General features: G+C 38.8%; 1 long non-coding RNA gene across 1 annotated transcript; it reads right to left on the bottom strand.

Moving 5' to 3' along the window:
- Positions 1-8,943: 8,943 nt before the first annotated feature.
- Positions 8,944-10,830, bottom strand: LOC119780645. The gene is made up of 5 exons (XR_005280430.1): positions 10,694-10,830; positions 10,387-10,502; positions 10,074-10,198; positions 9,711-9,908; positions 8,944-9,071 (listed from the first exon to the last, which is right to left on the bottom strand). It is a non-coding gene; the product is annotated as an uncharacterized LOC119780645 (long non-coding RNA).
- Positions 10,831-13,604: the final 2,774 nt, after the last annotated feature.

Consider the following 13,604-nt stretch of genomic DNA (forward strand, 5'->3'; position numbering starts at 1 on the left):
AATCTAAAGCAGCTTTGTTTCCAACACAGTGCTATTTAAACAAGTACACAGCGGGATCTAATTTGCCATATTGATAACATGTCAGGTTTAGATTATGAACAAAATTAAAAACAAATATGTTGCATATACTCTATATTTATTATCCTAATTATGTACAGCATTATAAAACAAAATTACAAGCAGGTTTATCAATACAGAAGATCCAACAATAACTGCCTTGCTCATTCTCCGACACTGTATACTGAGAAAAGTGGTTTTAACAAGCCTCACCATGCTCACTGCACTAAATATTAATATTGAGAAAATATTTACAAATTCAACAATGTCTAATAAGGGATCATTATGAATGTCAATGATGGTTACAATGGCTGCATCTCAATTCGCAGGCTGCCTACTTCGGAGTGTATGTATATATATATATATATATATATATATATATATATATATATATATATATATATATATATATGTGTGTGTGTGTGTGTGTAAATGTATATATAGGTGTGTGTGTGTGTAGGGAAATAATATCTTTCATTTATTCCACCCATGGAGGCTCATGTTCAGTCTCTGAAGTGGGTTGAAAAGTCTGTAGAGGACTCTTGGCGGTTTGTGGTCCCTGTAGAGAGGCTCTTGGAGGCCTATCTCCATCAGCTCCAAATTCTGAAGTCCTTCTAATTTTAAGCTCAGGGGTCTCTGGACGGCACAGAGCAGGCTCAGGGGTGTTGTGCCATATGCCATGATCATACTTTTTGGACATTGGGAAGCAGTGTCCATATTTCATCCTGATAGGATGACCAGAGAAGAAAACGCAGCTTTGGTGAATAACAGCTGGGGGACTTCTGCAGCCCCCCTTTTTCAGCCAGCAAGTCACATGGAAGTCACAGAGGTGTGAAAACCTACCCCCCTCTGTGAGGGCAGAACAAAACCACAGAGCACACAGGATCTTTCTCTCTTCTCTCTTCACCTTTTTCTCCCTCGTCTGATCCAGCCTGCTTCTGCTCCTGCTCTCAAAGCTGGGGCCCACTGTGGCCCACAGTGGAGATGCAGGCCCCAGGGAAACCAGATCCCCAGAACCATCAAGGATGAGTCAGAACTCTTCAGAACCTAACTGCTGCAAACAGAACCTTTGCAACACATTTCTCTTGAGTTTCAGAACTTACAGAGCCAAACTGGATGAAGACCATGCCCTGGGTGTGAGACTGAGGGGACCCCTGCTGTGAGACTGAGACAAAGAACCCCTGACTGCAGAGCTGCAAAACTGGATAAAACTCAAGCTTTCCAAACGGACATGGAAAAAGGTTTGCAGGTCTGGCATGATTAGGGACAGGAAAAGCAATATGTCTTTTGATGATGCTAATCATATCGTGTGTTTACTGCTGAGTAAAGACAATGCTAATTGATGCTAAAGAATGGACTGCATGCTACGCTATGCTACTGGAATATATGTTGAGCTGTTGCTAAAGCTTAGACAAGCTTTATTCACTAAGGATTTAAACACTGAAATAACATTAGTGTTCATGTGTTCCTCAAATGCTCATTACATTTCCATTACCAAGTATGACCAAGAGTCATTTAGTGGAAGCCTGATGTCTATTCGCTGCTAGCTATTTCAAAGAGGGTAAAGAATCATTTAACTAAAGGTTTTTGGTTCTTGATTAAGCAAATCATTTAATAAAACATTATTTGGCCAAATAATGTTTTATTCACCTCATGGATTTGCATTGTCAATTGGTGTGAAAACATTCCAATTTCTTTAAAATTAGTGAAAAGCTAATTTGATCACATTCCAAATTCTTCCAGATAAACTTTGGTTTCAAACACAGAATCCATCTTAAACTGTAATATGTTTTTCAACCGTTTTCCCCTTCCTCTTTGTACATAGTAGTTAGTTTAGTTTAGTTGAGTTTTACTAGTCTTAGTTGAGAGTGTTAAACTGAAATACGTTTGACTTGGAGCTGAATGATTTTTGTTAATAAAATCTTATATTTTGAACAGAAGTTGTGGTGAATTTATTCCATGTATGTGCAGAAATAACTGTTTGACCATGATTAGTGCTCGAATCACTCTTTCATTTATTGTTCTAACACACAGTTAGTAGGACTGTGTGTCATAAACAGTATATAACAGCTGAAATAATATCTGATTAAATAAGATATTTTACCACCCCTACAGGGGAGGGCAATAAACATCTTAAGGTATCAGAAACATAAATTCCCAGCGGGCTGGGAATAGAATTTAACTATAGAATCACAACATAAATATGGCGTCCCTGATTGCTGGGCCCATTAATTGTAACATTTATTTAGCGTCCCATGCGACTGGGCTCATTGAATGTAACATTTAATTGGTGTCTCAGTTTGGTGGTCATCGAATATAACAGTCATTCTGCACATATATGAGAATAAACTTAGAGCCATTATTGAAAACCGTGTGAAAGCATTAACATCAGCTCTCACCACTCAATAATGAAATCTTAAACTCACAACTTAGGAATCCAATACTAAATGTCTTAGCTTATATGAGAAGAAAATATAACCTTTGACATTCTTGGAGCATCAAAATATAGAAAATTTAACAACATCTAATAACTCCAAAATATCTCTTCAGCTAGTGATAACCAACTTTACTTCAAAGCAAAACTCAGATGATTCAAATCAATCTGATCACTTTGGTCCAACTAAAACTAAAAGATTTAACTTCCAAGTTAGTCTTATCGTTCGACCAAAATTTATGCACATCTATAACTAGATGCTGCCATTTGTGGTTTCTATAACCACGTTCCAAAAATGAAAACTCCCAAGTTATGCTATTTCAAAGTCACTTCCAGTCCAAAATAGGTTAGATGCCTCGAAATTTAACCTAAATCCCTTTGTCTATTAGTCTGATAAGACTCCTAAACACTTATTTTATATTGTGTAGAACAAGATTTGTTGCCAGATTTAACGTAAGTTAATCTGTGATCCTACCCAACCGAAAGGGGGTGGATTCAAATTAAATTGCTTAAAATCCCTTAAAGAAAGGTGAATCATAAGCTAAATTGCTAGTAAATCCTTAAAAAGGTAAGCTTTGCGCCAAACTGCTTATAAATCCTCAGAGACAGGTAAAGCATGCGCTAAAATAGCTAGTAAATCCTAAAACAAGGTATAGCATTTTTTTTTAACACTGAAAGAAAAGTGTTTCTTTGATATCACAGAAAAGGGTGAATCATAAGCTACATTGCTTGTAAGTCCTTAAAAGGTAAGCTTTGCGCCAAACTGCTTATAAATCCTCAGAGACAGGTAAAGCATGCGCTAAAATAGCTGGTAAATCCTAAACAAGGTGTAGCATTTTTAACACTGAAAGAAAAGTGTTTCTTTGATATCACAGGTTTAAAGATAACCCGTGACCCGTTTCTACACACATAAAAATAAGTCCTTACAATATGTATATGTAAATATACAAGTATAGTGGGTATTGACAGGATTGTGTTCTTTTGAAATTTCTTCATAACTTGTGTTTTTGTGCCATCAGCTGAAAACGGATCCAAGCATCCTCAATTCTGGGCACACCATTGACTCCATAGGCATAAAGAAACAGAAACAAATTGTTGCAAAGCTTATCCACTTATCTTCAGAAAAGCAGGATAACCTAAACAATTTTAACCTCAGCCTATGTGAAGAAAAGATTCAAGAATTAATTAACTTAATTCAAAACCCAAATGGAAACTTTCTGATAACAGATGTACTCTGTGAGCTCACGCTACTTTATCAGCTTAAATCCCAAATAAAAGCTAAACAGTACTCTGAGTTAGAAGCCAAATATCAGATGATCTGCCACAGAGTAAGTGCTGCAAACATTTTATTGTCAGGAGCTGACAAGATCAAAGACCCACATGGCCAGACTGACCATGCCTCAGAACAAACAGTGACCCCCCTCTTGGAGGAGCTATGCAATAAACAAAGCAAGCAGACTTTGAATCAGCAGGAGGTCACCCCAGTCAAAAGGAGAACAGTTCCTGAAGCAGATACAAAGTCTCTAAACTCTGAGTTAACACTAAATAGATCTGAAGATGTTCAAAGTCAAAGTAGTGTTGCAGACAGAGAGAAACAAGTAGATCACTTGGTAAACTCAAGCAGTTTAAAATTTTGCAAAGGACAGCCATGCAAACCAATCTCTGTCTCACACTCCGCTGACCGAGCACCAAGTGCCAAAGTTCACAGCTTGAAAAACTCTGAGGAGAACCAGTCTCCCTTGTGTCATCAAAGGTTAGCTGAAAACCCCCCACCACTTAATGAGCAGAACCAGCTTCCTGACGGGCCAGGTCCACCGAGTGACCATAGAATTCAACAAATTGAATCCTTGGCCAAAGACATTGATATTTTTGACCCAGAAAATCAACACTCCAACATAGCTGATTATCTGCAAGAAGTTGAGCACTGTCTAAAAGACTTGCCATTTCCTTCTTCTCGTGAGAAATTGAAGTTGATTTGGAAAACAACAGCTAGAAGCGTCCATGTTTTCATAAAATCTCTTCCTCCAAAAATCAGAGAAAGTTATTCAGCTCTTTGTCAAACCTTAAGAGAAGAATATTCTGGTTACAGAGATCCGGCGTTAGCAACGCTTGAGGCATCTTTAGTTCTCCAAGGAGAACATGAAACACCCAGAGAATATTACTTTTGTTTGAGACAGGTTTATTTTGAGGGCTGCAGTTCTCCAGATATTGACGAAGAAGATCCCACATTTAAAGCATTGTTCATCCAAAATCTTCATGAAAGTGTACGATATGATGTAGCAATGCATTGCAGGATAGAGAACCTTTCTATGCAGGAAACTCGCAGATATGCTCAGCTTGTTTGGGAAATACGTCTCAAATCAGATAGATTTCAAAGCAAGCTTAGAGTCTCTAACCTTCAAACAAAGAACAGGACCAGAAACAGACACAGATTCAGTTCCCCAGTGGTTCACCAAGATGAAGGTCATAAGCCTTCACATCACAATGCAAAACCAAAGGTTTACACTGGTAAAGGGGGACATCAACAAGTTACAGAAACAACCACAAAAGAAAACTTAGAACAGATCTGCAAAACAGTTCTTACAGAGCTACTGGCTTCTCTGACCAATCACAAAGTACTACAATTCCAAGCTAATGGTAAAACTTATCATATCCAAGAGTATGATAGTTGCTGATAATTTCTAACATACTTTAACCTGTTTTATCCTTTCTTTCTTTTGTTTCACAACTTGAGAAATGATGAGAAATAATGCACATTAATCTCATAAAGATTTTTTCAATGAGTTACAGGTCCTGGCAGCGGAATTTACAAAATACCAGACGACACAGGAACGTCCAGGCTCGGGACCAGTTCTGGGAATCGACTAGGTGCGCCTGAAGGTCATCAAAAGAAAGTGGTCTGAACTTAGCTTCACCGGACCATACCGAGTCGTGGAGAGGACATTTCATGCTGTCCGTCTGCAAGGGAAAGGAGACACCTGGTTCCATTGGAGTCAGTGCACAGCAGCTGAGGAGCCACAACGCACGCTACAAGGCATACAGGAGGATCTGCAGTCTCAACGTGCGGTTGAGGAGTGTCTGCAGGCCCATCCCAGTGCGGAGGAGGATCTGCAGTTCCAGGCAGAAGTGTAGCAGGGATTCCTGCCAAGACCACTTAATTTTCCTGAAATACAAGGCTTAAAAGGCCCGGACAGGCACAATAATTCTGTTCCGGTGTCCTTCCATTGAGAAAAGGAGATTGCAACCTCTCCTTAAACTCACTGTTATATTGGCACAATACTCCAATTTTCAGTGAGCAACGGACACTCAGGTGGAAACCTGAGGTTTACAACCAAGGAGGAACACGTGAAGGATCAGGCTACAAGATCATCATTAACTTATCTTCTCTTTATTGCGTGTTTTCATTTTTTGCGAGCTCTTAAAGAGATTTGTTTCTTTTTGCGCGTATTGTTGGATCGTTTCCTGACGAAGAATTCATATTCATTTTTGGAGGACTATCGAAGGAGCATAGAGACGAACTCTAAGTTCTTATTATTGAATCATGTGGAAAAAAAAAAGGTATTTGTAATTTTTATGTGTTTATGATTTTTTTTTGTTGATGTTGTTATTGATTTGTATTGACAAATTGTAATTTTTGTGGCGAGTATTGTCTTTTAAGTTTCCTGGGCATTTTTTAGTAATTTTGAGATATCTTACTCTGGTTTTCTAATTTTATACTTGGGCTGATATTTCTATTGTGTTTTTTCTTCTATTGAGATAACTGAGTTTTATGATTTTTCATGTTTGATAAGTGAAATGTATTTGTAGTTTTAGTTTTTACTGGTTAAAATTTTGTGGTTCATCAGGTGAGTATTAAATTGTTGGATAGCGCAAGATACATTTGATAAGTTCAGATAATGGAGTTCAGCTTCAGACACATGACCTGGTAGTGGAGCTAGGAGGTTCTGTTTAAAAAGGGGACTGGTATATAATTAGGCTAATGTTTTAGTTTTTTAGTATACTAAATAGTTTTTTGGTTCCTCTATTAGAAGGGTTAATCAATTTATTTGTGAGGTCTGTGTGTTCCAGACCTCAAAAGGGGGACTGTTAAAGAAAAATGATTATTTTTAGTTTTTAATACAGTTAATCTTATGGCATGTGTAAAAGGTACGTTGAACAAGTTTGTGAAGATAACCTTTCCTTGAACCAAATTACTGAATTTAAGTTTGTTCCTGAGAATTTATGGCAGGAAGAGGCCCCGCATTCCACAGCTATTCTGTGAGGTCTTATCTTATGGTTTCCTTAGCCAGAAGACCTTAGAATTCCTGGAGGCCAGGCCATAAATTAGGGGAAGTTCTAAGTTTTTCTGAGTGTCAGAGATAGCTCCCGGTTAGAGGAGCAGAGGTACGCCTTATTTGAATAAATTAAATACAAGAGGTTAAAACTTTCTACACAGAAGTAACAATTCAGATTTGCTCTTGCAACTCCCCAAAGATGTCTTTGTACGTCTTTGCTTTCTTTCCTTCTCTCCATTTTTGTCAGGTAAATGAATGTATGTCTCCGTTGTTCTGCAGTTTCTGGTGTAAGTTTGTGCATTGTCTTACTTCTAAGTTTATGCATTGTCTTATATTGGATTAAACTTAATTCTGTGACGTCAACACGCATTGCTGGGTTTCCTTGGGGCCACACGCAGCTCGCCGGGAGGGCCGGGGACCAGAGGAAGAGAGACAGCCAACTTTTTCCAAAGTTAACTATTTTAGAATATTTTCTTCCTTAACACAGGCAACAATAAATGAGGAGTTTTTCAGATTTTAGATGGCCCGTCAGACCCCTTAGTTCCTCTGACGGGCCCTGGCTTTTAATTTAGCTGGGCACGAAGCAATGAAATGGCCAGTCTCACCACAGTACAGACACAGATTTCCTCTAAATCTTCGTTGTCTTTCTTCAGGGGATAGCCTTGTGTGTCCAATTTGCATGGGTTCGGCCTCCGTTCCTTCTGAGTGAGAGACTTGAAAAGGCACAGAAAGAGTCTGGTTTTTAGACTTTGGCTTGGAACTGGGTTCTGGGGATCTGGAAAAAACAGTAGCATTGTTAAATGCAGGAGCAGAAACAGAAAAATTAAGGCATCTTATTATTTCTAGTCCGAAGTCTATTATCCAATCTGATGGTTAAATGGTTAAATCCTCCAAACTAGCAGGTTTGCGATTGTGGCGAGTTCGTCTTTGATGTTATCATTTAAAGCCTTAAAATAAGCACTCTTAAGTGCACACTCGTTCCAACCTGAGGCTGCGGCTTTAACCCGGAAGTCAATGGAGAACTCAGCTAAATTTAGCAGGGCTCGGGAATCAATAGTTTTGTCTGAGTCATGGTTAAAACCTTGGGAAAACTCAGATATAAACTCAGAAAAAGTACATGAAAAGCTGGACTCAGAAGAGAACCTTGCCTCCGCCCATTCAAGGGCTCGTCCAGTGAGTTGAGAGAGAATGAAGGAAATCTTCTTCCTATCATTCGGAAAACTGCCGGGGGAGTGCTCAAAAAGCAAATGACACTGGAACAAAAATCCTTTACAATCCTTTTGATTACCTGAAAATCTTTCAGGAAGACTCGGACGGAACTCCGGAAATGACGTCACAGTTGGTGACCTTCGAGGCGGAAGTGGTTCCGGAACAGGACGTACTGCTGGCGTGGCGTTAGCATCCCTCAGGTAGCCAGCGTATGCCTGTAACACTTGGTTCTGATGTTCAATTTTAGTGTGTAACTCACGGAGGGTGTGCGCTTGTCCAAGGATTTTGAGCTGCTCCTCAAGCCTCCTCCGGAGGTGATCTGCTGAGCTTTGTGTTTGGCGGCAGTGTTCTGTCATGATTGGTTTAAGGATCTAAACCCACATGCAGAACACCACTGGAGACAGAGTAAAAGTTCAACAGAGTTTATTGAATGGTTTTCACACAATGACATGAACTGGTTCAGGAAACTGGTCCGGGCAGGATTCACTGACGTCTGTAGAGACGGATAGTTTGATTAGCCAAGTTATCAGATGATTTGTTGAGTTTTGATATTCTGAAAATACCTTGAAGAGGTTCAGGCTTTCCTTGTGTGAGAGGGGGAACAGGTTGGGTCCAGAGACTGTTGGTTCAGCAGAGTGCACAGCAGCAGCAGCGTCTAGCTTCTGGCTAGTGAGTATCACACCTTGGTTTGGGATTCCAGCTCTTCTCTGAGAGCAGCAGGAGGAATCCAGATTGAGATCTTCAGGTTTGGCTCTCTAGGGCAGGCAGGCAGGTAACAGGCTAAGCTCTTCCAGAGCTTCAGACTTGAGACGGGTTTCCTGTGAGCGAGAAGACAGAGGCAGATTAGAATCAGGTTTCTCTCTAGAGACAACTAAGATTCTTCAGGTAACAGAGGTTCAGGTTCGCTAACGTTGAAGGAAGGTCTGGCAGCTGCTTATGTAGTGAAGGTCTCCTGATGGGCTGATGAGCACCAGGTGTGCTGGAGGGCTCCAGCCCAGGACACCCACGGCGCACTCTGCAGGAGAAAGGTGGTACTTCTCCAGATCCCAACATAGACAGGAAATGTTGTTTTACACCATCTCCGATAGCTGCATCACCTGAAATACAAGGACTTACCCTGTAGACTTACTATGAACGTGTATGTAATGCAAGTCAATTTTAAATAGGTTTTATTCCTAGCTCGAAAACTTTCTGAATGTGCACCTAATCGTGGTTGTTGTGACTGCTGCGGTAAGGCACATCTAGTTTAATAAATTTGGCATGTCAATTAAAACAGAAACTAAAGGGTCTGCTTTAATTTAACCCTGTAATGCCAAATGTATCATATTTGATACATACAGTTTCTGAAATGTTTTGCGTCTGACACCTTTTGCATAATTTAATGGTAAAAACTTTGCTCAAAATCCTATTGTACACAATCAGATATACCTGATAACAGAGGGCAGAAGACTACACAAAAAATAATCTTGACTTATCGCATAGTAATAAATTATTAATAATTAAAAAATTTTTTCTTTTTACATATTTTGTTAAAAGGCCAAATAAGGACTTCCGACCAAAAAAAGTAATTTCCTGTTTTGTTTTATTCTTGGATCAGGCTTTAAAGGGTTAAGGAAGTAGTGGAGCATGGCATAAAGACTATTCAGCTAGTTAAAAGTTTTACTTCAGTTTTAAGTTGTAATCACTGTTCTTGTTACAAATTTTGCAATAAAACACATTTAATGACAGATACCTACCAGTCAGTATAACAGAAAATGGGCTTGACCAGTCAATACCCGTTTTTTTGTAGAAAGTCAGAATTTCCCTTTAACGACCTTCCTCAGTGGATCCGAGATCAAGCCTGGCAACCAACCCTGGCTTCAGTTCCGCAGTGCTGAGCAAGTGATGGCAAAATATGTTGGCTGCCTTGTAAAAATCAGGCTCTGTTTTCCACTCTGAAAATCAATTAATTATAAATGAAAATTGGAAATAATAGTAAAAAAAAAAAAAACATCTTTAGGAAAGCTTCTACAAGTTCCTTCTATTTTGTAAGGAAAATATAAATATCAGTACTTGTATCTATTAACTGTATATGGTTATAAACAATAAGACAGTTGCACCTTCACAGCTACTACTTTCATTTTCTTCCCGTGGATTTTGGTTGCCTGATGAGCTAGCAGCAGCTGAGGTTCCTGCCTGGGTATTCTCAACGGTTTCTTCAGCAGCAGAATCTGGGTTATTTTTTCTTGGAGTGATAGCAGGAAATTGTTAATACACTAAAGGAATCAAAAACATCAATAACAGTTCAGTGTGTGAGACACTAATAAAATAGAAAAAAATTGGATCAGCTGATGTTTTAGGAAAATAAAATGTAGGTAGGACTTCACAATTTACACAATACAAATTCATGTATGAACAAGAAATATGTCTCACTTTTCACAACAGTCGTTGTGGCCTTGAATCTCAGAGAAGCTAAATAACTCTGCACAGTAGACACATTCCACCATTGGTCCTGCAGTTTGACCTGTGACGGTCACACTGGGAGGATCCTAGAATAAATGAGACAATAGTAACTAATAAATATGCATCACATAATCAAACATTTTTCTTCACATTAGAGCTTGGTGGACTTTGTACAGACAGTTTTGAGAGTTATTGGCTGGGGATTTCAATGCCAGGAATTTCATATGCCAGAGAATCAAATACTACTGTACATAGTACTACAAATACATATCACTACCTGCAGGTCAATATCTTTTTGGAGTGGCCTTATGTAAATCACAGCTGCCCCTACTCCAAGTTCTTTGCTACACAGGCCTTCTGGAGTAAACCCATTCTGTGGGCAAGGAATGATTTCCAAGGCCTTGGACCTTGTAGAGCCACGGGTCCGCAGGAGTTGTGGAAAGTTCAACTGTAGGTGATCAGAAAAGTCAGATGCACCACAGTATTTATCTGAGAAAAAAAAAAGGTATTATAACCAGTTTAGCGGTACAATATAAACATTTAACTTTATTATTAATTTTTTTATTATTAATTTCTCTCTACTTTTAGTTTAATATGTCTTAATTTAGTTTACCTTGTTTCAAGCACATGGCATATTACAGACAGAGTGCAATACACATGGGTTTTGTGTTATGTCCTTTTCTGTCCAGTTCAGTAGGTTTGCTTTGTCTTTTCTTGGTCAGTTACATCAATAGTTTGTTCAGTAAGCTCACTTTATATTGACTTGGTATTTCTTGCCTCGTGTTCTGCTAACCCTAACCTCCTTTATGTGCCCAAACCTTTATTATTATTTTTTAAAAGAAAAAAAAATGTTCTTTTGCCTTTTTCTGGGTAAATAAAACCCTTTTTTTTCAGTCAGATATTATTCAAAACATGTAGACATACCTGGAAATGTGATTTTTCTTTCCCCTGCCATTTCAAGAATTCTTTTAACTGCTGGGCTTGGGACATCACTGTCCTTTCTTTTAGCCAAGCAGAAGAAAATGTGAGTGTATGTGGTCTTTTTACAACTTTTGGTCATGGTGGCTGGTGAGGTTGACTTCCGCTGCACACCTCGTGCAGGGTAAGGACTGAACAACCTCAACACCTCAGCTGGAAGAAATATAGGTGGGAAAGCAGAACATAAATTCCACAAAATATAACTTTATTTTAACAAAAAAAAGAAAATAAGGATATAGTGTCGGTATACATAAACATACAAACATTAATGGTGAGATAACCATAAAGTCCAGATCAAGTTGAATTAATAGTAAAAAGCCTATAGGCCTACAAGTTTACAAGTGTCTTTGTTGACTGCAGCTTGTTAGTAGCCTAATGGCTCCAGGCTTACACGCAGATGTGAGACTTGTTGTTGCTGATACTTAAATTGTTGAAACAAATGGTTGCCCAATTATAATCTACTGTAACTGTCAATTCAGTTAAGAAAAAAAAATGACTGATGCTTGTCTGGCCAGCCCTCATACTCAACAACACCATTTCTGGTTTCTTAAAAAAAAAAAAAAGAAGAAGAAGATCTGACAACCACATGTTATTTTGCTAGCTTTTCTTGCTAAAAACGTACCTCGAGCATTGTTACGGCGCTCAGGAGCAGTTGGCATTGTCACAGGTCTACTAGACTCAGGCACTTGCTCTAAAGCAGCAGCGGCCTCCCTCAGTAGCTCTGCCACTGTTTTTGTCATTGTGGTCATTCAGCCCAATTAGTCAGATTCAACCAGTTTACCACCGGGTGGCTTAAAATGTAATGTAATTCAGATGTGCACAGCGCCCCCTACCGAACAAGATGGGTAGCCCGGTCAGCAAGGACCTGAGGAAGAGTGGCTGCTGACGTCACTCTGCTCCGCCCACTGCTCAGAATGTTTTTTCATTTTCGAGTTGTGGACAGTACTTTGCAGGCAGACCATGAAAACGAAAAAGCAATGTCCGCTGTGTTTTCTCCTTGATTATGGCATTAAATGAGCAGACTTAAAGAAGAAAATGAAAATACAAATAGGAGGATTGATTACTAATTTGATTTATTAGTCAAATAATGCAGCCACATTCTTAAAATGAAAAAGCATTTCTGGAAATGCTTTTTCATTTTCAAATTTTACATTTCAAATTGAATATTGGTACATATTTGCTGGGATGCATTTTGAAAAATAAATCTCAAATGTCTTTTTCTTTTTCATTTTAATTAAGTAAAAGGATGAGCGTTGTTGAAGAAGAAAATGAAAATGCAAACAGGATTATTGATTACTAATTTCATTTATGAGTCACACAATGCAGCCACATTCTTAAAATGAAAAAGCATTTCTGGAAATGCTTTTTCATTTGAAATATGGTAACGATCTGCTTCCATAAAAGAAAGCTTGATCGGTGAGAGTAAATACTTTTAGGAAAGTAAACAGAGGCTTACTGAAAGGACATCTGTATTTATAATAAATAAGATTTTTTTAGCGGAAATGGAATAGTTTAAACACATTTTTTAAACCTCATTGTAGGCTTAAAAAAAGGGGGGAGCTCGTGGGCTCAGTGGGTGTGTGTATGGGATGGGTGGTGGGAGGGAATTTCCTTGTGTGGGAAGTGTCTTTTTTATTACCCTGCAAAGAAGAAAAGTGGATGAGAAGCTGGCATATCTTTTTTTGAATGGGAAGAAAACAATGTTTATATTCAAGAATTTGATTGATGAAGCAAAAATGTGATGGTGCGTGACTGTGCAGAAGTTTGTGGGTCATAAAGGGTTATAAGAAAATCCTTTGTTCAGGTGTGGGTCATAGAGTTCATAGGTCATAAGGTCATGTCATATAGGTCATATGTCATCAATCATTTTTGACATAAAGTCATAAGGTCATAGGTCATCAATCATTTTTTGACATAAGGTGTCTTACTTGACTACTAACGTGTTGGAGGCAGTCAGTGGTGCTCCATGGCAGGACCAGCTGTCTGCTGAGGTGTCTGCCCTGGAGGAGGGTCTGCCCTGGAGGAGGGTCTACCCGACCACTGTTACATTTAGATGGCAAGTAGAATCACATTTTAGCTGTTCTCATTTCAGGGTTATGAAAACAGTTTTAGTAAAGTCATTATTTTCTGCGTCTTTTTAAACTTTTTTAGTAACATGGCAGCCGTCGATTGGGTCAGCCCTGCAAACCCAGATGGACGATATGGTGAAC

The sequence above is a fragment of the Cyprinodon tularosa genome, unplaced genomic scaffold, assembly GCF_016077235.1.
Source record: "Cyprinodon tularosa strain WSP-4 unplaced genomic scaffold, ASM1607723v1 ctg1638, whole genome shotgun sequence".
Lineage (NCBI taxonomy): Eukaryota > Metazoa > Chordata > Actinopteri > Cyprinodontiformes > Cyprinodontidae > Cyprinodon > Cyprinodon tularosa.